The 27,489-nt window shown below is 42.9% G+C and overlaps 2 pseudogenes; both read right to left on the bottom strand.

The window, feature by feature from the left end:
- Positions 1 to 19,623: 19,623 nt before the first annotated feature.
- LOC109386207 (myb/SANT-like DNA-binding domain-containing protein 4 pseudogene) lies at positions 19,624 to 20,684 on the bottom strand (annotated as a pseudogene).
- Positions 20,685 to 21,179: 495 nt separating this feature from the next.
- LOC109386052 (ferritin light chain pseudogene) overlaps positions 21,180 to 27,489 on the bottom strand; it is an 8,043-nt pseudogene continuing 1,733 nt past the window's right edge.

The raw sequence follows: 27,489 nt of genomic DNA, 5'->3' as shown, positions 1-27,489 counted from the left end.
ATATCAGTTTCTCCAAGAATCCTTTCCTGACCCCCATATCTGTCTAGGTGCCCACAGCTTCCTGTCAGAGCACTGTCATCCATAATGCTTGTTCACTTGTCAGTGTCTCTCCCTAGACACTCAACTCCATGAGAAGTGAGGCTATGTCTCATTCACACTGTGACTCCTGCTCAGGGATAGTCCACAGTAAGTACTCACTGTGCGTTGTGGGAAAAGATAAAATCAGAGCGATGCAAGTTAGAGCTGGAAATGTCACAGGGACTGTCATTCCCCACCCCTGAAATTCTATTCCTGAATCTGGCCACCCTCCAGCCCTTTAAGGGCTGAACACACCATGGACTTCATGCCTCCGTGCCTTTACATGCTGTTCCTTGTCCTTGGAATGCCAAGAACTCTGACAAGTGGTAGGTGAAATTAGATGGGAAAAATGTTGATAGTTATCGAAACTGGGTGATAAAAATATAGGTGCTCATTACATCAACCTATAGATTTTGTATGTTTGAGAATTCCCATAAAAATAGGTTTCAAAACAGCATTTATGGAACACACACTGCATGTCAGACCCTTTGCTTACAGACACTGGGGACATAGTGGTGAGCCAGCCAGCAGCTGATGGCAGTAAGAGGTGACAGCTTCTTCTTCCACTGGAAGGCTCCTCACGCCCCATGCCCTGCCCAGGTCAGGCTCAGGTGGTCTTCCCCTGAGATACCCTATGTGTCACCTCCAGGACTCTGACCCAGCACAGAAATAGACAGGGTGTTCTTCCTCCTTGCTAATGACTGATCCATGCCCCCTCAAAATTCGTATGTTGAAGCCTTAACCTTCAGTGTGATGGTATATGGAGATGGAGTCTTTGAAAGGTAATTAGAATTAAGTGAGGTCATGAGGGTGGGACCTCCATGATGGGATAATTTCCCCAAAAGACACCAGAGAAAGCTCTCTCCCCCCCCCACCCCCCCCGTCATGTGAGGACACAATGAAAAGGCTGCAAGTCAGGAAGAGACCCCTCACCAGAACCGAATCATGCCGGCACCCTGATCTAGACTTCCGGCATCCAGAACTATAAGCAAATTTCTGTTGATTCAGCCACCCATTCTAAGGTATTCTGTAATGGCAGCCCCTAGCTTACTAATATGCCCCTTGAGGTGACAATTGCCCCTACCCGGCCCCAATTCTAGGGTTCTGGTTCATTACCCTTGACTTTAGAGGACCTGAAAAGTCAAGGATTCTGGGAACCATGGTAAAGGTTCCAAATTCAGGGGTCTTGGGGGCAAAGTGCCCAACCTGTAAAATTGGGGCAGATGGAAAACACTTTCATTCTTATTGAAGAGCTGCACTGGTGTCTTTCAACTACAGCAGTAAGGATGTAGGCTAGATAAGGAAGCCCATGCTGCTGGCAAAAATGCTGCGCTCCAGAATGGTGCTGGGGTGAGATGAGATCGTTTTCTATGGGCTTATTTAGAGCTTCGTATGTTTAATTATTCTGATAATGAGAACTTTGTTGAATTATCCTTTAGTAATCACAAAATGTATCTACCCAAACTCAAATTATGCATGTCCTGACCCAGCAGTTCCATTCCTAGGTATACACCCAATGGAAATGCAAATCTATGCTTACCCAATGACATGATACTGCAAGTATGTATAGAGAACCCCAAAGATTCCACCAAAAAGCTATTAGAACTGATAAGTGAATTTAGTAAAGTAGCAGGATATAAAATTAATATTCAGAAATTGGTTGCATTTTTATGCACCAATAATGAACTATCAGAAAAAAAAATTAAGAAAATAATCCCATTTACAACTGCATCAAAACAAAAAAAAAACTAGGAATAAATTTAACCAAAGAAGTAAAAGACCTGTACTCAGAAAATTATAAGACATTGAGGAGAGAAATTTAAAAAGATACAAATAAATGGAAGCATATACCTTGCTCGTGGATAAGAAGTATTAATATAATTAAAATGTCCATATTACCCAAAGCAATCTATAGATTCAATGCAATACCTATAAAAATACCAGTGGCATTTTTCACAGAACTAGAACAAATAATCTTAAAATTTATATGGAACCATAAAATACCCCGAATAGCCACGGCAATCCTGAGAAAGAAGAATAAAGCTGGAGGTATCACACTACCTGATATCAAACGATACTACAAGGCCATAGTCATCAAAACAGAATGGTGATGGTATAAAAATAGAGACATAAATCAATGGAAAAGAATAGAGAAATAAATCCATGCCCATATGGTCATTTAATCTATAAAAAAGGAATTAGGAATATACACTTGGGAAAAGACAGTCTATTCAATAAATGGCACTGGGAAAACCAGACAGATACATGCAAAAAAAGAAAAGAAAAGAAAAGAAAAGAAAAGAAAAAGAAAACTGGATCACCTTCTTACTCCATACACAAGAACAAACACAAAATGGATTAAAGACTTAAATGTAAGACCAAAACCATAAAACTCCTTGAAGAAAACATAGGCAGTGAACTCTCAGACATTACCCTTAGTAATATTTTTCTGATATATCTCCTCAGGCAAAGGAAACAAAAGAAAAATTAAATAAGTGGGGCTACATTAAACTAAAAAGTTTTTGCACAGCAGAGGAAACCATCAACAAAATGAAAAGAAACCTTACTGAATGGGAGAACATATTTACCAATGATACATCTGATAAGGAGTCAATATCCAAAATTTATTTTAAAAACCCTCATACAACTCAACACCAAAAAACAAACAATCTAATTAACAAATGGGCAGAGGACCTGAATAGATATTTCTCCAAAGAGGACATACAGATGGCCAACAGACATGCGAAAAGTTGCTCAACATCACCAATCATCAGAGAAATACAAATAAAAACCACAATGAGATATCATCTTAGACCTATCAGAATGGACAGCATCAATAAATCAACAAACAACAAGTGCTGGCGAGGATGTGGAGAAAAGGGAACCCTGCTGCACTCTTGGTGTGTTGCAAATTGGTGTAGCCACTGTGGAAAACAGTATGGAAGCTCCTCAAAAAATTAAAAATAGAACTACTTATGACTCAGCAATTCCACTCCTGGATATTTATCCAAAGGAATCCAAAACACTAATTTGAAAAGATATATGCATCATTACGTTCACTGCAGCATGATTTACAATAGCCAAGATATGGAAACAACCAAAATGCCCATGAATAGACAATTGGAAAAAGAAGATGTGGTACATATATACAGTGAAATATTACTCTGCCATAAAAAGAATGAAATCTTACCATTTGCATCAACATGAATGAGGGTGTTATGCTAAGTGAAATAAGACAGAGAAAGACAAATACCATATGATCTCACTTATAAGGGGAATCTAAAGAACAAAATAAGTGAACAAACAAAACAAAACAAAAACAGACTCATCAATACAGAGAACAAATTGATGATTGCCAGAGGAGAGGGAGGTTGGGGGGACTGGGGAGAAAGGTAAAGGGATTAAGAAGTACAAATTAGTAGTTACAAAAGAGTCACAGGAATGTAAAGTACAGTATGGGGAATGTAGTCAATAATATTGTAAAAATTATCTGGGGGATCACTTAATAAACTATTAAATGTCTAACCACTACACTGTATACCTGCAACTAATACAAACTAATATTGAATGTCAACTATAGTTAAAAAAAATAGCCACCGGGATATAAAGTACAGCATAGGGAATATACTCAATAATATTGTAATAACTGTGTACAGTGTCAGATGGGTAATAAACTTATTGGTGTTATCACTTTGTGAGGGGTGTAAATGTCTAATCATTATGTTGTTTTATACACCTGAAACTAATTTTAAAAAATCCCCAAACAAATCTATGTTTACCCAAAGACAAAAATTTTCATAAGAGCACTCTTCATAATAGCTCCAAACTGGAATCTACCTGAATGCCTGCCACCAACAGGGAACAGAAGAATAAATGGTGTATACAACATGGATGATTCTCATAATGTTGAGAGAAAAAGCAAAAAGCATGAGTCCATACTGTATGGACTTTCATGGACTCTTCCATTTATATGAAATTTTAAAAAGGCAAAATGAATCTATGCTAGTAGAAGTCAGGAGCCATACTAACAAATGATTTGCAGGGTTATCTCATTTTTTGCACACCTGTTATCTCATTTCTCATGTTTTTTCATGCTAACAGTATTTTATTGAGATACTATTTACACACAGCAAAGTGCATGCCTTGTAAATGACCAGCTCAATGAGTTTTGCCACATATATACACCCGGGTAACTCATACCTAGATCAAGCTACAGAACATTCCAGCACTCCTGAGAGTTCCCTCACATTATCTCCTTTTATTTTCACAGAATGGGGGCCAGCCGAGTGGCTCAGTTGGTTAAGAGCTCGCTCAAGGGTTTGAGCTCTGAGCAACAGCAGTTCGATTCCCAGCCCGAGCTGAGCAGTTGTGAGCTGCCAACAGGTAGCAGGATGGCTCAGCTTAAAAACAAACAAACAAAGTATTCTTATTTTCACAGAAATCTCAGGACAGCAGAGCCTTTATTTGCCCCACCACTGAAGAACATTATCCTGAAAGGCTGAGACCTGGATGGTACCCATTGCCTCTTCAGGGTCAGGATGGCACTGTACTGATGGCAGAGAGATGGCTGAGAAGCCCTCGGCAGCCTTCTCAGCACTCTCCATCTTGAGCTTGTATCATTAGCCAATGCACTGACTTCCTGGAAAATGAGACACTGTCCCCCTTTCTACATAGCAGGGTGGGGAGCTGGGGTGGCCGGGTGGGAGGCATTGGTTCTTTTTCTTTTTAAACAGTATAATTATGGTTGTTAGCGGGATGAAAACAAATAATAGCTAAAATATTTTCAAATGATAGAAAAATATTTGGGTAAGTTATGACACAATTTTTTGAGTACCCAGACAATGGGAATGTATTATATTTTTGTACCAACTGCAAATGCAAAGTTAACAATGAAATCAGGGAGCTGAAAGGTTGATAGGTGACTCAAATATATTCACTATCTTTTAAATTTTAGACAAAGGAGCAGAGAATAAAAAAAAAGAAACAACCCCAACATACACACCATAACAATCTTTTTTTTTTTTTAATGACTTGCAATTTTAATTATTTTCTAAAAGCATTTAATTCTGGTTATTTTCCAGAGCCATCTCACAACCTTCAGCATTCTGGACAATGCCCTGGAGTCTGAGGGTTGTCAGTGCCAGGTGCAGTGATGCTAGTGCCAGGCTAGAAACTGGCCCCAGGAAGGGAGTGGCCCCCAACCCGTCAAACTGGGTGGGCAGGGCATCTGGCGAGGATCAGGCAGCCCCAATCCACTGGTGCTGCAAAGGAGGAAACCCTGGAATGGGCTCAAACCAAAGCTTCCAGGAGGTCAGTGGGGGTGCACTCGAGTCCAATTCTCACTGCCCCCAGTCCTGGCCTGGGACTGGGTGAGGTTTGAGGGCTGACCCTAAATAAGCTAGAAGGTGCATCGTGAGCTCTCCTGTGGAGTTGTCCCTCCAGTTCAAAGCCCTTTCTATCCCCAGGACACAGCTCTGGGGACATAGTCTGGGCACCTGCATGGCCTCTGTTCTTTAGGGGTGACCCAGTAGGCTCAACTGGGACAAAGACACCCTTGCTCACTGCTCCTTACAGCTCTGGAAGTTTCTCGGCCCTCTTAGATGTTCTCTTGACCTTTCTACTCAGGACCCGAGCTCCCTCATGCCCTACTGGGACTGGAACTCTGTTCTGGAAAGCCAGAGGACTGCTGCGCAGGCATGGGGGAGAGGCCTCCCTGGTTTTCCCTCAGGGCAGAGTCCCCTGTAGCCACACTCTCACTGGCTCCTGAGAGTGGGAGGCTGAGGAGCTGGGTGACTCATCCTATTTCTGGGAAAGAAAGGATCAGAGGTTCCAATGGCCTTATTTATTTATGACAGAGCTGGATGAGGAGGTGACATGAGAAACAAGGGCTTCACAAAATTTAGCAAAGTCTGGGGCAGCAGCCCATGAGGAATCCATTAGCTTTTCCATTAAAAAAAAAAGTCTTCATTCCAAAGCCACAAATTAACTTACACCATGTTTTCATCTCCCAGCCAAGGAGTACAATTCCAGGAAGCAGGAGAGGGCAGGCCTGTGTGGATGAAGGTCGGTCTTGAACAGCTGTTTATTCTCAATAACTATTTCCACGTAGACCCATTTCGAGGATTTGCTGTTCTTTACATGGCAGAAAGCAAATAAACTCCAATTCCTGTGTACAACAGTCACCCTCTCTCTTGTCTGCTTTTTGACTGACACATGGTGACCCTAGCTTGTCCTCCCTGGGACTCAGTGACAAACCCAGGGACAAAGAAAACCCGGGTCTCAACACTGACCTACCCCACAGGGAGCCCGTGCCCGGAAAGGCAAGAAAACAAACAGCATCGAGTTGCTCAAGGGACTAAGGTTTCACTCCACTAAAAAAAAAAAAACCCTCTTCCTGTTCCCCAGAATTGAGTTCCTGAGTAACAGCTGTCCGCCTCTGCCCACTCGAATAGCTTCATCTTCATTTGCAGCAAGATGCTGGAGGTTGGGCTTTGATATGAATTCTAACCCTCTGATTTCAGCATGTTGTAAAAGTGTGTGTGTGTGTGTGTGTGTGTGTGTGTGTGTGTGTGTGTGTGTGTAGGGGGGACTATAATCACTTTTGGACGGGAAATTATTTAGCTGAAAAAAAAAAGGAAGAAGCTTTGCTGTGAATACAAACATAACCACACCTCGGCCTGGAAGGTCCTTCCAGAGAGATATGGAACTGGACAGCAAAAGTCACAGGCCGCCCAAGCCTCGGGGAGGTCTGGGTGAAATGGAAACTTCCTGTTTATTTTAGTCCCTTAAAGCCGCAGGGGCGGGGATTTAAACCAAGGTTGTCCTACTGGGAAAGAATCAGAACTGCTGGATCAGTTCTGTCCTATCAGCCACACCCTTCCCCTCCCACCTGAGGACAAGACAGTGATAATACCATAAGAATGCATAGGAGTTACCTAGTGGCACTAGATGCTTTCAATTAGCTAATTTTAACTTTACAGTATGCTTATGGGGGTGGGGATGGGGAGCAGATACAACTCTCTCTCTCTCTCTCTCTCTCTCTCTCTCTCTCTCTCTCTCTCTCTCTCTCTCTCTCTCTCTTTTCTTTTCTTTTTTTACTGATCAGAACTGTCCTGGGAGGCTAAAAGTCAAATAGCAACTCAAAGGCTGAGTCAGGACCTGGCTAGGTCTCAGCCCTCACTCCATGCTAGCTACTTCTTCCTAAGTATTTCCAAACACTCAGTTTCTTGGACCTTTAGTTTTTACACCCGGGCCACCATGATGATTTCCTTGGCAATGCTCACACTGGTAGATGCCATTTCCACTGTCCCCAAACTGGAGCTATCCGTGGAAGTTGATCCAACCAGGGCCACCCAACACTCTGAGTAGTCCCAGGTAATTCTCAAGATGGTAGACAAGTAGGGATTCCAGAACTTAGCGCAGGAATGCTCAAACTTTGTCACACCTGTGGAGCATGTTAAAAATACATATGTCAAGGATGTGGAGAAACTGGAACCCTCATTCATTGCTGGTGAGGTTGTTAAATGGTACAACTGCTGTGAAACACAGTTTGGCGGTTTCTCAAATGTAAACATAGAATTACCCTATGACCCAACAACTCCACTTCTGAGTATCTACCCAAGACAAGTGAGAAATATACATCCACACAAAACTTGTGCATGTATGTTCATAGCAGCATTATTCATAACAGCTAAAAAATGGAAAGAGTCCATCAGCTAATGAATGGATAAACAAAATGTGATCTACCCATATAATGGAATATTATTCAGCAGTTAAAAGGAATGAAGTACTGACACATGCTAAAACATGGATGTAACTTGAAAACATTCTGCTGAGTGAAGAAGCCAGAAACAAAGGACCACATATTGCATGATTCTATTTGTATGAAATGTTCATAGCAGGCAAATCCATAGAGAAAGAAAGTGGCTTAGTGGTTGCCAGGGGCTGGAGGAGGGGGGAACGGGGAGTGACTGTTAATGGGTATGGAATTTCCTTTAGGGATGATGAAAATGTTCTAAAATTAGCTAGTGGTGATGGTTGCAAACTCTGTGAATATACTAAAATCCACTGACTTATACACTTTAAAAGGGTGAATTTTATGGCATGTGAATTATATCGCAGTTAAGCTATTACCAAAAAATACACATGCCTGGGCCCACCCTCAGAGAAACTGGTTTAGCCAGTCTGAAATGGGACCTGGGCACCTGCCATTTTAGTCAAGTACCCTAAATGTTGGGGAGGGAATGGTTTATAAGGAAGTATACGACATCACTCTTGTCCCTGAGGAGCTCAGTCACACTGGGAAACACGAGTCTCTTAAGGGACAACTTAGGATCAAACCATGTGATCCTAGAGCAGGATACACAAGAAGTTTGGGAGAGAGGACAATGTGAGTCAAGGTGGCCTGGGAGAGGTGGGGGAATTTAGCTGAGTATTGGAGGATGGACAGGGTTATGCAGACAGAAAGAACACATTCCACTCAGGAGAATGGGCCTGGCCAAGACTCGGAGGTGGGAATGAGCTTGGCGTATGCTGTGGTGTCTGCTCATACTGATCTGGAAGGTGGAATTGGGGGAGTTGGGGAAGAAAGGTTTGGATGAGTGGGCTGGGGTCCTCCCTGAATGCCAGCACACATTGAAGCAGGAGATGTGGAGCCAAAGACAATTATAGTGACGTGAAGAGAGCAGAGTTTTAGGAGGAATAGCCTGGCATTTATGTAAAAATGTATTGTAAGCAAGGACTGGCAGTAAAAGGCCAATTGAGCAGCTCAGTAAGCAGTCAAGAAATGAAATGGTGAGGGTCTGGGCTAGGAGCTTGATGGGGGAAGAGAGAAGAAAGATCAAACTTCGAGTTTAAAGAGGAAATTGGCATGAGATTGGCTAATGGGGAAGAAAGAAAAGGGAAGAATGAGAGAAAAGCCTACATGATTGTGGGCATGAAAGGAGAAAACACGGCTGCTTCCGGAGTGAAATAAAGACCTGGTTTAAATCCCAGCTCTACCGCTATTGGCTGTGTCATATGGCTTCTCTGTGCTTTAATCTTCCCAACAGTATAATTCAAATAACAATAGTAACTAACCCATAGGTTGTCATGTTGAGTAACTGAGAAAATCCATGTGAAACAGAGGAACACTGAAGAACACGAAAGAGCTTTGCTCTTGGATGTCTCTATAGGCCACCTTCTCCCAGCGCAGCCTGAGGAGCCATTTGCTTGGGATTTGGGGAAGGTTTTTCCAAATTTCTTGAGTGAATTAAAAATCAATCCTGAATAAAAATAGGCAAGTGGGACAACATCAAACTAAAAAGTTTCTGCACAACAAAGGAACCCATCAACAAAATGAAAAGACAACTTACTGAATGAGAGAAAATATCTGCAAATCATATATCTGATAATGGGCTAATATCCAAAATATACAAAGAACTCATACAATTCAATAGCAAAAAACAAAACAAATTTGATTTTAAAATGTGGAGAATATCTGAATAGACATTTTTTCAGGAAAGACATACAGATGGCCAACAGGTACTGGAAAAGATGCTCAACATCACTAATCATCAGGGAAATGCAAATCAAAACCACAATGAGACATCACCTCACACCTGTTAGAATGGCTGTTATTAAAAAGACAAGAAATAACAAGTGTTGGTGAGGATGCGGAGAAAGGGGAACCCTCGTTACATTGTTGGTGGGAATGTAAATCAGTGTAGTCACTATGGGAGAGTATGGAGGTTCCTAAAAAAATAAAAAATAGAACTACTATATGACTCAGCCATTCCACTTCTGGGCATTTATCCAAAGAAAATGAAAACACTAAGTTGGAAAGATATATGCACACTTATGTACATTGCAGCATTATTTACCATAGCCACGATATGGAAGCAACCTAAGAGTCCATTGAGAAGATGTGGTACACACACACACACAATGGAGTAATTTTAGACATAAAAAAGAATGAAATTTTGCCATTTGTGACAACAACATGGATGGACCTAGAAGGTATTATGTTAAGTGAAATAAGCCAGATAGAGAAAGACAAATACCGTATGATCTTACTTATATGTGGAATCTAAAAATAATAATAATAAAAGGAAATCCACAAAAAAACCATAAAACTGAGTTTAGATACAGAGAACAGATTGGCAGTTGCCAGAGGCAGGGGTCCGGTGGGTGAGAGAAATGGGTGAAGGTGGTCAGAATGTACAAACTTTCAGTTATAAAATAAATAAATCCTGGGGATGTAATGTACAGCATGGTAACAGCATAGTTAATAATACTGTATTGTATATTTGGAAGTTGCTAAGAGAGTAGCTCTTAAAAATTCTTATCAGGAGAAAAAAATTTATAACTATGTGTGGTGACGGATGTTAACTAGACTTATCGTGGTGATCATTTTGCAATATATACAAATATTGAATCATTATGTTGTACACCTGAAACTAATATAATGTTATACATCTGTTATGCCGCAATAATAATTGATCCTGGAGAATTCAGATCATAATAGTTCTTCCATGATGAAGAGATGATACCTCTTCCGTCAACATTGGTCAGGCTGCAAGGCCTCTTGCCTTCGAGTATATATGACCTAAAGGAAGTGAAAGCCCAATGTTTGCCCCTCTGTTCCCCAGGAATTGTGGGCAGAAACATGGTGGCAGGGCCAGGAGAGGCGTGGCAGTGGGTCCCAAGGTTACTTTTCTGGGCTTATGGCCAGAGAAAGTTGAAGTTGAAGGGGAAGCCAGAAGCCTTTGGTTAAATTCACATTTGGGACCCTGAGAAGAAAATATGTCTCACAACGCCCCCCCCCTGCCACACACACACACACACACACACACACACACACACACTTGGAGGCCACAAGGTGTTGTGGCATGGTGAGATAAAGGGTACAGGAGTGTAGCCGTCCAGGATTGCCCTCCAGTGTTGCATGTCCTGGACGGAAAGTTCTATTCTGGCTGAATGTAGGCCAAGAAGAAGGAGTCAGGGTATAGGTAGAAATTTAGGAGTCAGCATCCATTGTGCCCCTAGAATGTTCTGCCCTGGGAAATATATTGAGAGTGGTACAAAGGTGGACTATGTTTTGAGCTCTCAAAAAATGATCTTTGAAGCCAAGCTTAGTGAGACCCGTAAATTAGGGAAGACTAGATTAGAAGCCTGGGAGAACCCCCAGCCAAAGGAAGGATGTAGGACAGAGTCACAGAAGAGACCAGAAGTATAACGGGAAAACTGGGAAAGTGCTGTGTTGATGAAGTCGGGGGTGGGGGTGGTGGGGGTGGGGGGCGGTCAGAGCTTCGATGACAGATGTTCAGTTCCATAAATGCTTGGTGCACGCCCACTGCACTGGGGCGGGGGGCAAGTTAGGCTAATTCCTGTGGAAAGAGCTGTGTTCTTTGTGTGCCTCTGAGCACTGTGCTCCCCTCACATTTCCGGGTTGGCAAGCTGAATTCTCCAGACCATAAATGTGCTCTTTTCTGAGGGGACTGGAACACTCCTGTTGGATCCCAGCCTGACAGGAAATCAGGTCCCAGCTCTACCAAGCCCTTACTGGTAGAGTCCCTGCTGAGGCCACATCTATCGTAGGTGTAGGCGGGGCAGGTGAGTCAGGGCCTTCAGTAGCCCAGGGGAGCACTCCCTGTCAGCGGGGAGGCTGGGTCCTGGCTCCTGTCCAGAGGGCATGGGAGCAACTCAATTTCCTTCCACTTCCCTAGCAACGTGGGCAGGGTGGCCCAATCTAGGTGCCAGCATGGCAGAGGCCGTGGGAGTGCCCAGGGGCGGGTGGGCAGGTCACTTGCGTGGCCAGGCTTGCCAGGTCTAGATCCCTGAACTGGGCCAGAAGGGTGTGGCAGGCAATTAAATGAGGATGGCAGGACTGCAGTGGCTGTGTACATAACCCCAATTTCCACATGACTTGCCTCTTCTTGTTCTTCCTGTCTGGGGTAATTTTAGTTTTGCTTGGTTGTTACTTTCAATACCACTTGGACTGCGAAAGGAAGCTAATGAGGAATAACCTTTTTATTTGGACTCAGAGGGACATTTGGGGATGGATTTTCAAGCCCCCTGGTTGAGAAGGGAATAGTGAGGACCTCACTTCCTGAACCTCTTGGGTGCTACAAGAATGACAGAAACAACAAATATATTTGTTGTTTTTCATGTAATATAGTCATCCTTGTGACACAACGTAGATATGGAACAGTCTCATTTACCAAGTCGTTTTGAGATGTTTTTCTTTATGATTTGAAACTCCTGTGTTTCCTGCCAGTTTTTGTGTATGAAATTTGTTCCCTCAAATTATTTAAGTAAACAACACATTCTGGCATTCAAAGCTGCTGTAATTTGCTCCTAGCACTGCAAAAATCAGTCTTCTCTCTTAATATTAAGTAACATAAACTCTAAACTTGTTCATTCACTTATTTATTTATCCATCCATTCATTCAGTAAACAGTTTTTGAGCACGAAATGTGTGCCAGTATACTGCTTGAAGCTGGGATGCAGAGATGAAAAATACAGTCCATGGAGGCAGGGAGGGAAGAAATAAAAACAAATTTACCATTCTGTGTGAGAGTGTTATGCTAGATGCTGCTGATACTGTCGATGGCCCACCCTGTCTCCCCTGACACCCCTGAGCTCACCTGCAGCTGTTGTAGGCAGATGACCACACTACCTCCAGGCCTGCCTCTCAGCTTCTCAGCTTGAGCATGGGGGTGAGGGAGACAACTGGAATTGGGGGGAATTAACAATAGGGGATGGGAGTTGGTAGAGAAATGCCCCAGCCTATCCGTCCTCCAGCGGGCTAATTTTGAGGCTTGTTTCCTCAGCCTCTCAGGTAATCCCCAGCCGGATTGAGCCCCATTGCCCACAGTGGTGTAATCAGCTCATAAACTCATCTTTTATTGGCCTCCCTCTCTGGCTCACTTTCCCCACTCTTTCACTGGTGATTCCTGGAGTTACTTCTCAAATAAACCACCTGTACCCAAAGTCCTTGTCTCAGGTGTTAAATAGAAAACTTGTGCTAAAGCCCATGATACCAAACCTAGATTTAATACCTGACCTAATTGCTGTTTCAACCTCTCCCAGAAACATATCTTAATCAACTAGTCTGGAATTTTCTAGATAATGCCAATGAGGTAATCATGGGCCCTCTCTGTCTCACCCCCCCAATAGAAAAAAGAGGCAATCTGCATGATAAAAACACTTGCCATGGCCCCCTCTCCCCCTCAGCATGTCCTGGTTTAAAAATAATATTTTCTTTTCTGTTGTTAGTGGCTCCCTTGCCCCAGCCTTCTTGCTATAAAAACCCTCCATTTTTATACAATCCCTTGGCTACTCTTCTAATTGCTAGATAGAATGCTACCCGATTCATGAATAGCTTAATAAAGCCAATTAGATCTTCAAGTTTACTCGGTTGAATTTTGTTTTAACGCAGGATTTGCTTTGGGGGGAGTGCAAACTAACACGATAGGGATGAGAACGGAGGGAGCTACAGGAGCACAGAGGAGGGGCCCCAAACGCAGACCCGGTGGATCCTGAAAGTTTCACTAAACGAAAGCCTTGAACCAAGTCAGATGAGAAGCCTGAGCTGGTCAGGCAAAGAAGGGGGAGAAGGGGTTGTGTTTCAGACAGAGTCCAACAGGTGGAAAAGTTTGTGGGTGTGAGGAACCTTGGGGAACTGTAGAACACCCAGACTGCAAGGTATGAAAATGTGAGCGTTGTCCTGTTGAGCGGTCCTGGATATCCACGTAGCCGGGCCTGGCGGGGAGGGGGGGGGGGGGGGGGGCTGAGCGCCTGCGGGGTCCCTCTATGCCGCATTCAATTCTCCATCAAGTCCTCTGTCAATTTCAAACTTACTTCACCGTGAGCAAACACCCTACCTAGCCTTCTTCCTCCACTGTTGGCCGCTGGAAAAAAGACAACAGTTAATATGGAAATGCCAATTTTTTAGTAAAAGTTTAGAAATCTTTTACAAACATAAAAGCAAAACCACATTTCAACCCTGACGTTGTGAGGGAAAGCAGCAATCAGTCGATCACTCATTCCCACAGTAAATATTTATGCGGCACCTACTGGGAGCCAGGAGGGCGCCCTTCTCACAAGGAAGTCTCTGAGCCCACTTGCAAGTGGACATTTGCCTGAAAATGAACCATAACGTTGATACCAAGTAGAAGTATATAGTTGAACAGAGGGAAGTGGCAGGAAGTCAAGCCTTACCTTTTCTACTTTCCTCCCTTCCTCCTTTCTTTCCTTCTTCCTTCCTTTAAAGAAATGTAGTTTTATTCTCTTCAAGTACCCACAAGGGCAGAGCTAATCTTGTTCTTTCCTTTGTATTTATTTTTCTGAACAGGTCATACATATGCCTTCTTTGTTCTCAAAAGAGAAGGAAGGTAAGTTGGAAAGTCTTCCTCCTTCCTCTGCCCTCTGGTCACCCAGGCCCCTCCCCAAAGGCAATCTTTGAGACCAATTTCTTGTCTATTTTTTAGAAATATCCTGTGCATTTACCAATATATCCGATTATATTTTTCTTTTCTGGCCCCATATAAATAGTAGCATTCTAGACACCACCTAAACTTTACATTTTTACCAAAAAATAATTCCTGGAGCTCTTTCTATGTCAGTGTGTCTGGAGTGGCCTCATTTGGGAGGCCATACCATCATGCATTTGGCTAGCCTACTATTGATAAATATTTAGGTTGCAGAAAGTCTTCTGCTGTTACAAACAAAACTGAAATGTATATCGCTGTTTAGAGATCATCTTGCATTTGAGTGAGTATATCTGTAGGATGAACCCTTAAAGGTGGAGTTGCTGGGTCAAAGGGATGAGCAACTTTAATTTTCATAGATATTGCCAATTTGCCCTCCATAGAGGTTATATCTATTTACATGCTGACTAGCAATACATTAATACACCAGTTTCTCCACACCCTTTTAAACACAGTGTATTAATTTTCTGTGGCTGTGTAACAGATTACCACAAACTCAGTGGCTTAAAACAACACCCATTTATTAACTCACAGTTCTGTAGGTCAGAAGTCTGGCATGTCATTGGCTGGGTTCTCTGCTCAGGGTATCACAAGGTTAAAATTAAGGTGTCGGCTGGGCTGAGCTCTTGTCTGGAGGCTCTGGTGAAATATCTGCTTCCAAGCTTGTTTCTGTTGTTGGTAGAATTCAGTTCCTATGGCTGTACGACAGAGGTCTGCCTCTCCTTGCTGGCTGTCAGATGGGGGCTGCTGTCAGCTCCTAGGAGCTACCCACATTGTTTGTCGCATGGCCCTCTCCATCTTCAAGTGAACAACATCAAATCAAATCCTTCTTGTGCTTCTCTGATTTCTCTGTCTGTGATCTCTAGACCTAGATTTAAAGGGCTCATGTGACTAGGTGAGGCTCACCCAGATCATCTTAAGGTCACCTGATTTAGAGACTTAATCACATCTGAAAAATTCCTTTACAGCAACACCTAGATTAGTGTATGAGTGGGAAAAGATGCCTGTGCACCATGGGGTGGGAATTTGTGTACCGTCTTAGAATTCTGCCTCCACACACTGACTTATCAAACTTTTTGATCTTTGTTAATGAGAGATATGAAAATGGAATGTATTGGATATTTCTCTTACTATGCTGCAAATCTTTCCATATATTTAAGATCGATTTGCCTTTCATTATTATTATTATTATTATTATTATTATTATTATTATATTATTATTATTTTGATCAATGATACTTGCTTATATTTTTTGTCCCTTTTTCTACTGGGTTCTTGATATTTTTCTTTTTTTATTAGAAGCGCTGTTTATATGTTAAGGATCTTTCTACATTAATGACTTTGTTTGTCTTATTTATTTTACTTGGAACCTCACCCTCCTTCTTGCTGCCTCCTGAAGCACCATTCATTCTTTTTTTTTTTTTTTTAAGATTTTTTATTGGGGAATTGGGGGGATGGGAACAGCGCTGGGAAATTGGGGGAAGGGGAACAGACAAGTTGCTGTCCTTTTGTTCTTCAGTCTAGTTGTGGAGGATGTTGTTTCACTGGCCCAAGTTGGCACCATCATTGCGCGCTTCCCAGGCGAGGCATATCAGTCTCCGGCTTCTGGACGGCTGCTCACTGCAGCTGCTGGCCGCTCACGCTGGCTGCTGGCTACACATGGTAGCCCATGGCAACCAACTACCACAGGGACTGCAGCCTACGCCATCGCCGGCGACTCATGGCAGCCCAGCTCCAGGTTGAGCTGTTGTTCAGCATCTTAGCTGTAGAGGGCAGTGTCACTGGCCCTCATATGTGGGATCCNTGTTCAGCATCTTAGCTGTAGAGGGCAGTGTCACTGGCCCTCATATGTGGGATCCGAACCGGGGCACTCTGGCGTCCCAAGCCAGCTCTTAACCATCGCGCCACTTGGCCGGCCCACCATTCATTCTTTATAGCCCAGGTCAAACCCACACTGCCCAGAGGGCTGTACTTGACCATACCAACGCCCATGCATCAACTCCTCTCGACTCTTGTGCTGTTCTATGCTTTATGATTGTCGGTTACTCGTGGCTCCCCAGCTGGGATGTTGAGCTTTTTTTATTGCAGAGACCCAACGGAAGAGATTTAAGTATAAGACTGAGTGTGTGATATGCACAAAAGTAACTGTAAACTGATAAATTGATGCCTTGAACTTTGTCTCCACATTTACTATCTTCATTACAAATACATGTCACCATCTACCTCAAACAGCTTTGTCTTTGTAATTTTCACTCATTTTTATCATTATTAAATGATATTAGAGCATGTTAATGAGCAATCTCTCATGTAATCACTCTTTTTTTTGTTAGTTTGTTTCTCTTTGGCATGGTTTAATTAGTGAAATTTGTCTTCAAATCTGTAACATTTTAAATTTTATTTGGTTTGAAATTAATTTAAAATTTTATCAGAGAATTCGTCTTCATTTTTTAAAAGTAAAACGGAACTGAGAGGCTCATAAGAAATCAGGGCAATTACCCTGCCCTCTGTCTTCGCTACATCCTTACTTCTCTTCCAAAGCAGATACTTTTAGGCCTATTCTCTCTTTCTCCCAGCATATACCTCCATATTTCTAATTAATGCGCTTAAGCCACTAAGTTTAGACATTACCTGTGACTTCCTGTCAAAGTGATGAAGACTGGGCCTTTTCACATACTCTGATTCCATTTTTCCCTCCCTATAATCTCCCAACAGGGCTATTTTAAATTTTTTGGTTAAAACAAATCACTGTTTATATTATTATGACCATGCAAATGCTCACTTCTGGGCTAGATCATGCTGCACAGCCATACTTCCTTCCTTACACAACAGTTCTGTAAGTGTGGATATGTCAGCAAGGATGCTCTAAGCTGCAGATAACAGAAAACTCATCTGACTAACAGAGGCTTAAACCATAGGGCTCCTTCTTGCTTTTTTTTTTTCTTTAGTTAGTATAGGCAAATTTTATTTCTACGGTAGAAGGGTAGAAGCATTTATTTCAGTTATAGAAAAATAACACTATTTTATTATTTATTTATTTATTTATTTTTTTTAAAAAGATTTTTATTGGGGAATTGGGGGGATGGGAACAGTGCTGGGGAATTGGGGAAAGGGGAACAGACAAGTTGCTGTCGTTTTGTTCTTCAGTCTAGTTGTGGAGGACGTTGCTTCACTGGCCCAAGTTGGCACCATCATTGCGCTCTTCCCGGGCGAGGCAGATCAATCGCTGGCTTCTGGACGGCCGCTCACTGAGGCTGCTGGCCGCTCACGCTGGCTGCTGGCCACACACGGTAGCCCATGGCAACCCACTGCCACAGGGACTGCAGCCTATGCCATCGCCAGCGACTCACGGCAGCTCAGCTCCAGGTTGAGCTGTTGTTCAGCATCTTAGCTGTAGAGGGCAGTGTCACTGGCCCTCATATGTGGGATCCGAACCGGGGCCCTCTGGCATCCCAAGCGAGTTCTTAACCATCGCGCCACTCGGCCGGACCAAAATAACACTATTTTAAAATCAAGGTAACTAAGCAGAAGTATATTTTTTTCCTTGTATACCTATACTTAAATATCACACATGGTTTCAAGACATTCTTAAATTAATAAGGAACACACGCAGAATCAACGTGGTATCTGTCAACAGAAGAGATGTATTAAAGCTACATATCAGCCCTGGGAATCAGAAAATGCAAGTGATCTCGTGCCCTGATTTTTAACTTGAGTGTTCATTAGAATCACCTGGATTGTGGAAAAAGCACCTTCAGGGGAACTAAAGGCAACTCACCAGATTAAGCAAGTCCTTGGTCTCAGAATAAAGGCCAAAGGGGCTGAAGATACAAAATTTGTTCCTCACGTAGGGGCAAAGACAAAATATACCACCATATATAAGATCAGCCATTTATTTACTGTGTGGCTTCTCTGAGCCTTAGATTCAGGCATAATATTAGAGACTACTCTCAAGAATTGTTCTACAGATTAGGCCAGATTGTGTGTGATAAGAGCTTCCCTAATTCATAATACACAGCTACTATCATTATTTCTTCATCATCATCATCATCATTATCTGATTCAGAGGACATTCTTCCCCCCCTCCACGCCCCTGCCTCACTCCCAAATAGCGGCTATTATTGATTTAAAAAATCAAATAAACACTAAGTTCAAGCTCATGGATTACTGGTACCATTTTTATATTGGTATCATTTTTACTAGCTTCAACCATTCACTTACATTAAGATATCGGTACATGGCTGACATGACAATTTTTGTACCTAAACTAAGAAAATGGATTCAAAGAAGAAAGAGACCTGAAGCTTAAAAATAGCTAGATGAATGAATTGCGTGTCAAAGTGACCTATTGGAGACAATCTCTGATGTTCCCTGTATTGCTTGTTTATTCAGTTGTGAATCTCGGTTTATAGATGGAAACATGGGAATACCTATAATCTTCATCACTTCCTAATATTCTATATGCTACACAGTAATGTTTCATTTGGCCATTTAAGTAAACTACCCACATAATCATCTGAGGTTTTAATATTTTCAAAGTATAAAACAAAGCTATAGAGGTGCAGTCAGGCTAGGATAGGGTTTCTCACCCTCAACAATATTGACATACTGGGTTGGCTAATTCTTTTTTGTTGGGGAGGGGGAGGTGTTCCTTCCATTGCAGGATGTAGGCATCCCTGGCTTCTACCCCCTATATGCCAGTAGCAACCTGCTCCACTTCCTAGTTTTGACAACCCAAAGTATCTCCAAACATTGCCAAATGTCTTCTGGAGGCAAAAATCACCCAGTTGAGAACCACTGAGCTAGAATTTTATATAAACATAATTATAAACTGAATGCATAGATTACACAAGCTCTAGGTAATTTTACAAACTTAAGGAGTACAGCACAATAGTTTCTGCTATACTGTTTATGCTAGGGCGCATAGTGTTTATGTAACATACTACTTAAGTATACAGCTACCCACATATAACTACTTTTTCCTATTGAGAACACTGACATTAAACAGGGGGAAAAAACATAGCTAATCTTGCAACCATTTTCATATTACCTGATACAGAGAAAAACCTCGGGTTTACAAACATTTGCTAAATGCAGACCTAGATAAATCACTGCAAATGTCCTTCCTTCTGAATTCGAAGTCTCTCTTTCTCTACTTGTAAGCGTTCCTTTTCAATCTGCAGCTTCTCTGATTCAAATTTCAAAAACTGCAGCCTATCTTTTTCCAGTTGCAAGCGTTCTCTCTCAGGTTTTAACTTCTCTGTTTCTCTGTCCTGTGGTTGAAGCATGGACTTTTCTCCTTGACAGAGTTCATTTTCCAAAGATGGTTTCTCCGAGTTGACTAGCTGCAACCTCGACTTCTCTCTCTCAATCTGCAGCCGCTCCTTTTGCAGCTGAAGCCGCTCATGTTTCATGTCTAAATGCCGCAGCCTCTCTTTCTCAATCTGCAGGCGTTCCTTTTCTACCTGTAGTCTTTCGGCCTTGATATCCAGACGTCGTTTTTCCAACTCTAGTTTCTGTTTCTCTATGTTTACAAGCTAATGGGGTTCATTGTATGCAGACTTAGATGGCGTTGAGTTTAGAGTAAAAAACTCGTCAATGTGGGGGAAATCAGGAAGTTCATTTTCCCTCTGGGAATCTGGTATGACTGATGACAGTATTTCTTCTTCCTCCCCAATCTCAAATTCGGGGCTCTGGGGGTCTCTTTCTTCCTCTTCCACTTTGACCTCAGTTAAGGATCCACCTGCATCCCTGAAATCTGCCACATTTTGCCGATTAAAAATTTTAAAATCCAACCTTTTCATCTATCTCTTCAGTAAGAGAGCCATCTAAATCAGACGTGGGAAGGGGAAACTCCGAACCAACCAGCTTAATGTTCGCCTTCATGCTCTTTCTCTTCATAAGTGCTCGCCAGTCAGGGTACCTTCTTTTCACTTCCGTCCCTTGTCCTCTGTTCTCCTTCTCCCACAGATGCACACACTGTGCAATCTCCTCCCAAGCCATTCGCTTCATCACATTAATTGTTGTATTGAGCTGCTTGGAAAAAATGACTTCTTTTCTTTTTGTAATTTCTTTCAAAAGGGTCTGAGTTTCCTGAACACTAAAATTGCTTTTCCTTTTCCTTTTCAACTGCTTCATGTTTCTAACTTAAATGCAGTGTTTACTGTAAGAGAAGATGTGAAAAGAATTTGAGGAATGCTACAGGGTACAAAAATCAAGGACAATCCCTTGTTGGCACTTTGTTTAAATCAGAGTTTTCTGTTCATTAGTAGCACAGGCAGGCTGGATAATTCCTAGCCGCCTCCTCTGGGACCAAATCGCACACCTGCGACCCCGAGGCACCTCCGCCCAGTCTCCTACCTTCTTGCTTTCTTAATGAGTATGAAATAGGTGGACCAAGGGTAGATTCAGAGGCTTAGCAATGTCATCAGAACACAGTCCATTCTCTCCTTCGACTCTGCTATCCTGTATCCTGTTCTTATATTCAGGTTTTTTTTTTCCTGTAAAAAGCTTTATTGTATCAATTTGGTCCACAGCATGGGAGAGGGCTCCAGGGTGGTTAGAAAGTTGCCCAGCGGTTGCAGGGAGAGTTTCAGGCAGAAGCCCAACACCAGGGGAATGCAGAGGGGCCCCTCAAAGGCCTCTGGGCTCCAAAGGCTTCCAGTCGTGCTTGAGGATGAGCCTTTCGAAGAGACACTCGCCAAGCCCGGCCTGGGGGCTGGCCAGCCTGCGGAGGTTAATCAGGTGAGTTCTTCTTGATGAGTTTCACCTTCTTGATGAGTTTCACCTCCTCATCTAGGAAGTGGTTCTCCAGGAAGTCACAGACATGGGGGTCTGCGCGGGCAGAGCCCAGGGCGTGCAGATCCAAAAGGGCCTGGTTCAGGTTCTTCTCCAAGGTCATAGCAGCTTCCATGGCATCCTGAGTTTCACCCCACTCATCTTGGGAAGGCTTCTGCCGGTCCTGGAAGAGGGCGCGACCGCCACGCTGGTTTTGCATCTTCAAGAGACCTTCCGCACCCTCCCGCTTCTCCTTCGCCAACTCACGGGAGAAGTGGCTCGCGCCCTCCAGAGCCACATCGTCGCGGTCGAAATAGAAGCCCAGAGAGAGGTAGGTGGAGGAGGCCCGCAGATGCAAGTTGACCAGGCGGTTGACGGCGATCTCCACCTCGGTGGAATAATTCTGACAAATTTGGGAGCTCGTGGTTGCACGGCAATAAGGAGTTAAGCTCAAAAATCAGTGTTGGCTGGTTTCAGAGACTGAGGATGGCTGAGATGGATCTGAAGGTTGAGACTGGAAAAGAGGCTGGAAGGTGGTCGGAGGCTGGAAGAAGGGGCGTCCCTGGGTCTGTTCCGTTCAAACACTGTTGAAACGGGAGACAGCCGAGGGCCCGAGGGCACTGCCATCATATTCAGTTTTGCTCCTAATAGTTACAAGTTGGTTAACATGTTTTCGGCAGTCATATTTTCACACTGCATCATTCAAGAAGAAAAAGAATATTCTCCTCCCATGCTTCTCTCCTTTATTTTGAATGAGAAAGGGAGCAGGTAATTTTTTTCCCAAAGCTACAAGTGAACTTCCTTTATATTTCTTGGGCCAGAACTAGGTCGCATGCACTCTCAGTTTCATGGGAATCTGGAAAATGTGGCCTTTCACCCTCTGTAATGGAAAAGGAGGTTGGGAATGTGTAGCCAACCAGTAGCATATGCCTGTTAAGGTATTTTTTTTTCTGCAAGTGACAGAAAACTTGACTTAAAATGGCTTAAATAACAATGAGGTTTGCCATCTCATATAAAAAGAAGTCCAGAGCTAGGGAATTGCAGGGTTGGTTAATTTAGTGACAAAATGATATCAGCAAAGATCCAAGCCCGTTCTTTCCATCTTTAGGCTATGCTAGCCTCTATTGTTGCCTTTGGTTCTCTGGCTTGTCTCATGGTCACAAGAGATGCAGCAGCTGCAAGGATCACAGATCATCAATTAGATTGAAGAGAGAATGTCCTGTCTTCCTGTCCTTTTCTTAAAAGCGAGAACTTAGAAACTTCACAGAAAATTATTCTCAGGTCTCATTGTCTAGTATTGTGTCATCTGTTTATTTGTAAACCAGTCACCATCAAAGGGAATAAATAACCATGATCGACTTTGACTAATCAGGATTCTCCCTCTGGGGCCAGAGAGGAGTTTCAACACCCCTGAAGTAGATGAAACTGATGTATATACGTAAGTGAAATCAGATTTCCATAGCAAAGAAGGAGGGATCCCGGCTGTTGGGGAGGCAGCATATAATGTCTGCCGCAATTTCATTTTTTTCCTGGAGCTTATAATTTTCTTAATTTTTAAATTCACCTATTGTTCTTTTATTCCACGAATATTCATTGAGGCTTTACAAAATTTTAAGAACTATTCTAGGTATTGGATATTCCTCTTAAACAAGAAAAATTTAGTCCTTGGCTTTATGGACTTTACAACAAGATCACACAGGTTGACAACATAGATTGGTAGGTAATTCCCTAAACTGTCATTAGCAATCGTGTCCTACAATTTTCATGTGGGTCTACATGTGCTTGTTTGAAGAACTCAGCTTGCTCAGCAATTATTTATTCTTTAAAATTTCAAGCATTTCTTAGCTTGTCTCAGAGTAATTCGTTTGAATTCTTAGGAGAGGTTTTACAGTTTCAGTGATCAATTACTTTTCAGATCACTCAAACTGGATACTCAACAAAATAATCTCACTTTTCAAGTGAAAGGACCAATATTCTTGTTATTTCTTGTTGAACACCTGTAGATACATTCTATCATTACTGATTTGGAGACAATGTTCTTTTTCTTTTCTTTCTTTCTTTTTTTTTCTTGACAATCTTCCTTTTGACTACTGTTCTAATTGAGAAATAATAGAAGGATGAAGCCACACTTATGATATAGAAGAGAAATTTTTTAAAGATTCCATGCTCTTTGCAGATTATCCCATTCAATGCTCTTTTTTCCCCTACTGAAATTAGAATCTTCAATAGATGCTCTCAAGATTTGCCTGTACTGTCATTAGCAATTATCTCCTGCAATTTCCTTTCTTGGAGCTAAAAAATTTCAGAGGTTTTTCTTTCTTCTAAACTCTGCTATAACTTTGTAAGTTTTGCTTCTCCAAAGTCAGTATTTATATTTTGAGTAGACATGCCAGCAGTCTTAGTAGCATGTCCTTTATGACTCATAACAATGAAAATATTTATTTAATCAGTCAGTTAACTCCCACAGTAGAATGTAAAGTTCAAGAGCTTTCACATTAACTATAGTGTTTTCATAAAATATTTTAGTAATAATAGGAACAACTGTCTATGTTTAAATTTAGATAAGCTTATCAAAGAGATAAAGTTTCACTCAGTGCCATTAGCTAATTCTTATGAGGCTTTGGAACAAAACTTTTTCACAATTTTCTTGGTGCTGATGAAAATGTCTGTTTTAACTATGTGAAAATTCATGTTTAGTACAATCTGAAATCATGGCCGTGTTAGGTAATGAGGTGATTTATTTAAAAGAGAAGTGCTTGACTATAAAAATTATCTTTCATTTTATTTTATTTTTTAAAAGATTTTATTGGGGAGTTGGGGGAGGGGAACAGTGTTGGGGAATCAGGGAAGGGAAACAGAGAAGTTGTTGTCCTTTTGTTCTTCAGTCTAGTTGTGGAGGATGTTGCTTCACTGGCCCATGTTGGTATTATGATCATTGCGCTCTTCCCGGGTGAGGCAGTCGCTCGCCGGCCACTAGACGGCTGCTCATGGTGGCTCATGGCTGCTCACACTGCTGGCCGCTCACGGTACCCACTGCCACCCCACTGCAGCCTACGCTGTTGCCGGCGACTCACGGCAGCCCAGCTCCAGGTCGAGCTGTTGTTCACCATCTTAGCTGTAGAGGGCAGTGTCACTGGCCCTCATGTGGGATCTGAACCGGGGCCCTGCTGCTCAGAGCTGGCGCTCCCAAGCCAACTCTTAACCAATGCGCCACTTGGCTGGCCCTTATCTTTCATTTTAACAGAATAATTTCAAGAAAAATTTTTTCACAGACAAAACAGAAGCTGCAGAACTGGTAGTGAACTGATAATTCTTTGGTTGTGTTCGTGAAGTCAAACTTCCCACTGTAAAAACATTCATGCAACTTTTCCACTGAGTACAAATGGTACAAGGTCAACTTTGTAAAACTACGTGTTCTTCTCATTCCTTTTGCACTGATTTGTGAGATCGAAATTTAAACTTTCATTTAAATGTTTCCCCAAACTCTTCAAACAACCTGGAACTGTTGACAAAGTTAGCCCAGCTGATTCGGGCACACCCCACCATGGACAGCATGGAACATTCCATGGTCGCCCAGGCCTTTGTTTGGTGAGGAGTTGCCCAATGCTTCCCAGCCTCCCACTGAACTTTGCCCCTCTGCACTCCTGCTCCCGAGGCTGGGCTTTCTCTCTCAGGTCCAGTCCTGCTCTTACCCTTTGGGATCTTCGAATGATCTTGGCTACCTCAAGCCTAGTGCTCACTGTGCTTGGCCCTGTCCTCAGCTCTCTCTGCTTCACCTGTGTCCTGCAGGTGTCCTGCCCTGGCCTACCCACAGGATGGGACCTCCAGCACTGGACTGCCTGGCTACTTTTCTTCAGGGCAGAGACATGCCCCATGTGACAGGGACAAGGATGAGGTGGCTATTGGGCCCCAAGGCCTGCCCTTGGGGGTGTGCACCATCGCCCCCTTGCATGCATGTGCCCTGGACAAGGACAGGTTTGGACATCTGCTTCTGACCACTGAGCATCGTGAGCCACATGCTGGACTTCCTGATGGACTTGCCGCATCCCAGTGTGACAGCTTGATCTGACATACCTCACTACGCGCACCCAATAGACCTCCATCTGCTCTGCTTATCAAAGGGCTTTTCCACCTTCACAGGCCACTCTCTACCTGATTTCCAACTGAGGCTGCAGTTTTACATAATGATAACCTTCACTGAGCGCTTTCACTGTGCCAGGCACTGCACTGTGTTACGCAGATTATCTCCTTAAACCTAATTACAACCCTGGGGAGTAGGTACTTTGTTCAGCCCATTTCACAGATGATGCAACTGGAGTTTCCCAGAGTTTCTGTCACTAGGCAATAGTCATCACAGTTTTCCAGCTCATGCCCCACAGCCAGACTGAATGACTCACGTGGCCCCACACTAACTCATCATCCAGGTAACAGGTAACGTGTAAATTTGCCTTCCTCTATCCCAGGGGCCAGCAAACTTTTGAGACGGAAGAGCCACCAGGGGTCGGCAAACTGTGGCTTGCGAGCCACATGCGGCTCTTTGGGTATGTACATGTGGCTCTGAAGTAAAATTGAAAATGAAAATCAAACTATCATAGTTTCATTTAGAATATTACTTTAAATTTTCCTTATTTGTAAAAATATATTTATGGCTCTCAAATAATTTTTAAATTGTTGTGAGGGTCAGGATTGGCTCTTCCAGGGGTCGGCAAACTTTTGAGACAGAGCATATCCAGAGAGTAGCATGTGGCTCGCAAGCTGCTGTTTGCTGACCCCTGCTCTATCCAGAACATTCCATTCCGTGGTCAGTAGAGCTTCCATCCCTACTGCCTCTGAGCCCCACCATAATGCCAACTGCCTGTTAATATCTAGCAAGAATCCTTGTCGCAGTAGGACATAGGCCCGATCAGATTTAAGGATACTCTACAACATGGGAAAGAGGGGTTAGGCTCCAAGGGAGACAACCAGAGAAAACAACCCAACACTCTCCTTTCCCACATCCCACTGCTTCAGCTCTCCATGTTGAAAAGTTGAAGTTCACTTTCTTGGCTCATGCAAGCTCACAGGCTTCCTTAGCCCCAAGGAATTTCACCGTCAGTGACCCATGTCCCGGCATCCGACAGCATCTTCTAACACTCCCTGCCTCATCTGGCTCCCGCCTCATTCCTTCCTGTGATAGTTTCCTATCACTGCTGAAAAAATTACTACAAACTTAGTGACTTAAAACAACATTGTATCATCTTATAGTTTGCAAGGTTAGAGGCCCAGACATCAAGGTGTTGGCTGCGTTCCTTCAGGAAGCTCTAGGGCAGGGACCGGCAAACTGTGGCTCGCGAGCCACATGCGGCTCTTTGAGTACGTTCTGTCTCAAAAGTTTGCCAACCCCTAGAAAAGCCAATCCTGTCCCTCACAACAATTAAAATATTATTCGAGAGCCATAAATATATTTTTACATAATCACCATTGTGTTAAAATTTTTATAAATGAAACTATGATAGTTTTATTTTTATTTTCAATTTTACTTCAGAGCCACATGTACGTACCCAAAGAGCCGCATGTGGCTCGCGAGCCGCAGTTTGCTGACCCCTGGAAGCTCTTCCGTCTCAAAAGTTTGCCGGCCTTTGCCTAGGGAACAATGCATTTCCTTGCCTTCTCCAGCTTTCTTCGGCTCATGGCTCCTTCCTCCACCTTTAAACCCTTCAATGAAGCATCTTCCAATCTCTCTCTCTTGCTCGCTTTCTCTCTGACCTCTGCTTCCATTATCACATCACCTTCTCTGACTTTGACCCTCCTGCTTTCCTCTTCGGAGGGCTCTTGTGATCATTCTGGGCCCAGATGGATAATCCAGGCTGATCTCCCCATAGTGAGATCCTTAACTTGATCACATCTGCAAAGTCCTTTTTGCCTCATAAAGTGACATATTCACAGGTTCCAGGGATTACCATACCTCCCACCACAACAGCCCCACTGCTAGAGATGGGAAGCAGAAGAATATGGGGAGGAGGCACTGGGTTGTGGCAATGACCCTGGCTAGCTCTAATTAATATGTACTGTGGGGAAAGGAGGTGGGTCAGAGCACCCAAGAAAACATGCCTTCCTTTTTTTTTTTTTAAAGATTTTTAATTGGGGAATTGGGGAAAGGGGAACAGACAAATTGCTGTCGTTTTGT

The sequence above is a fragment of the Hipposideros armiger genome, unplaced genomic scaffold (genome assembly GCF_001890085.2).
Source record: "Hipposideros armiger isolate ML-2016 unplaced genomic scaffold, ASM189008v1 scaffold_7, whole genome shotgun sequence".
NCBI classification, from domain to species: domain Eukaryota; kingdom Metazoa; phylum Chordata; class Mammalia; order Chiroptera; family Hipposideridae; genus Hipposideros; species Hipposideros armiger.
The sequence above is the reverse complement of the archived record's forward strand: the minus strand, read 5'-3'. Positions and strand labels throughout refer to the sequence as shown.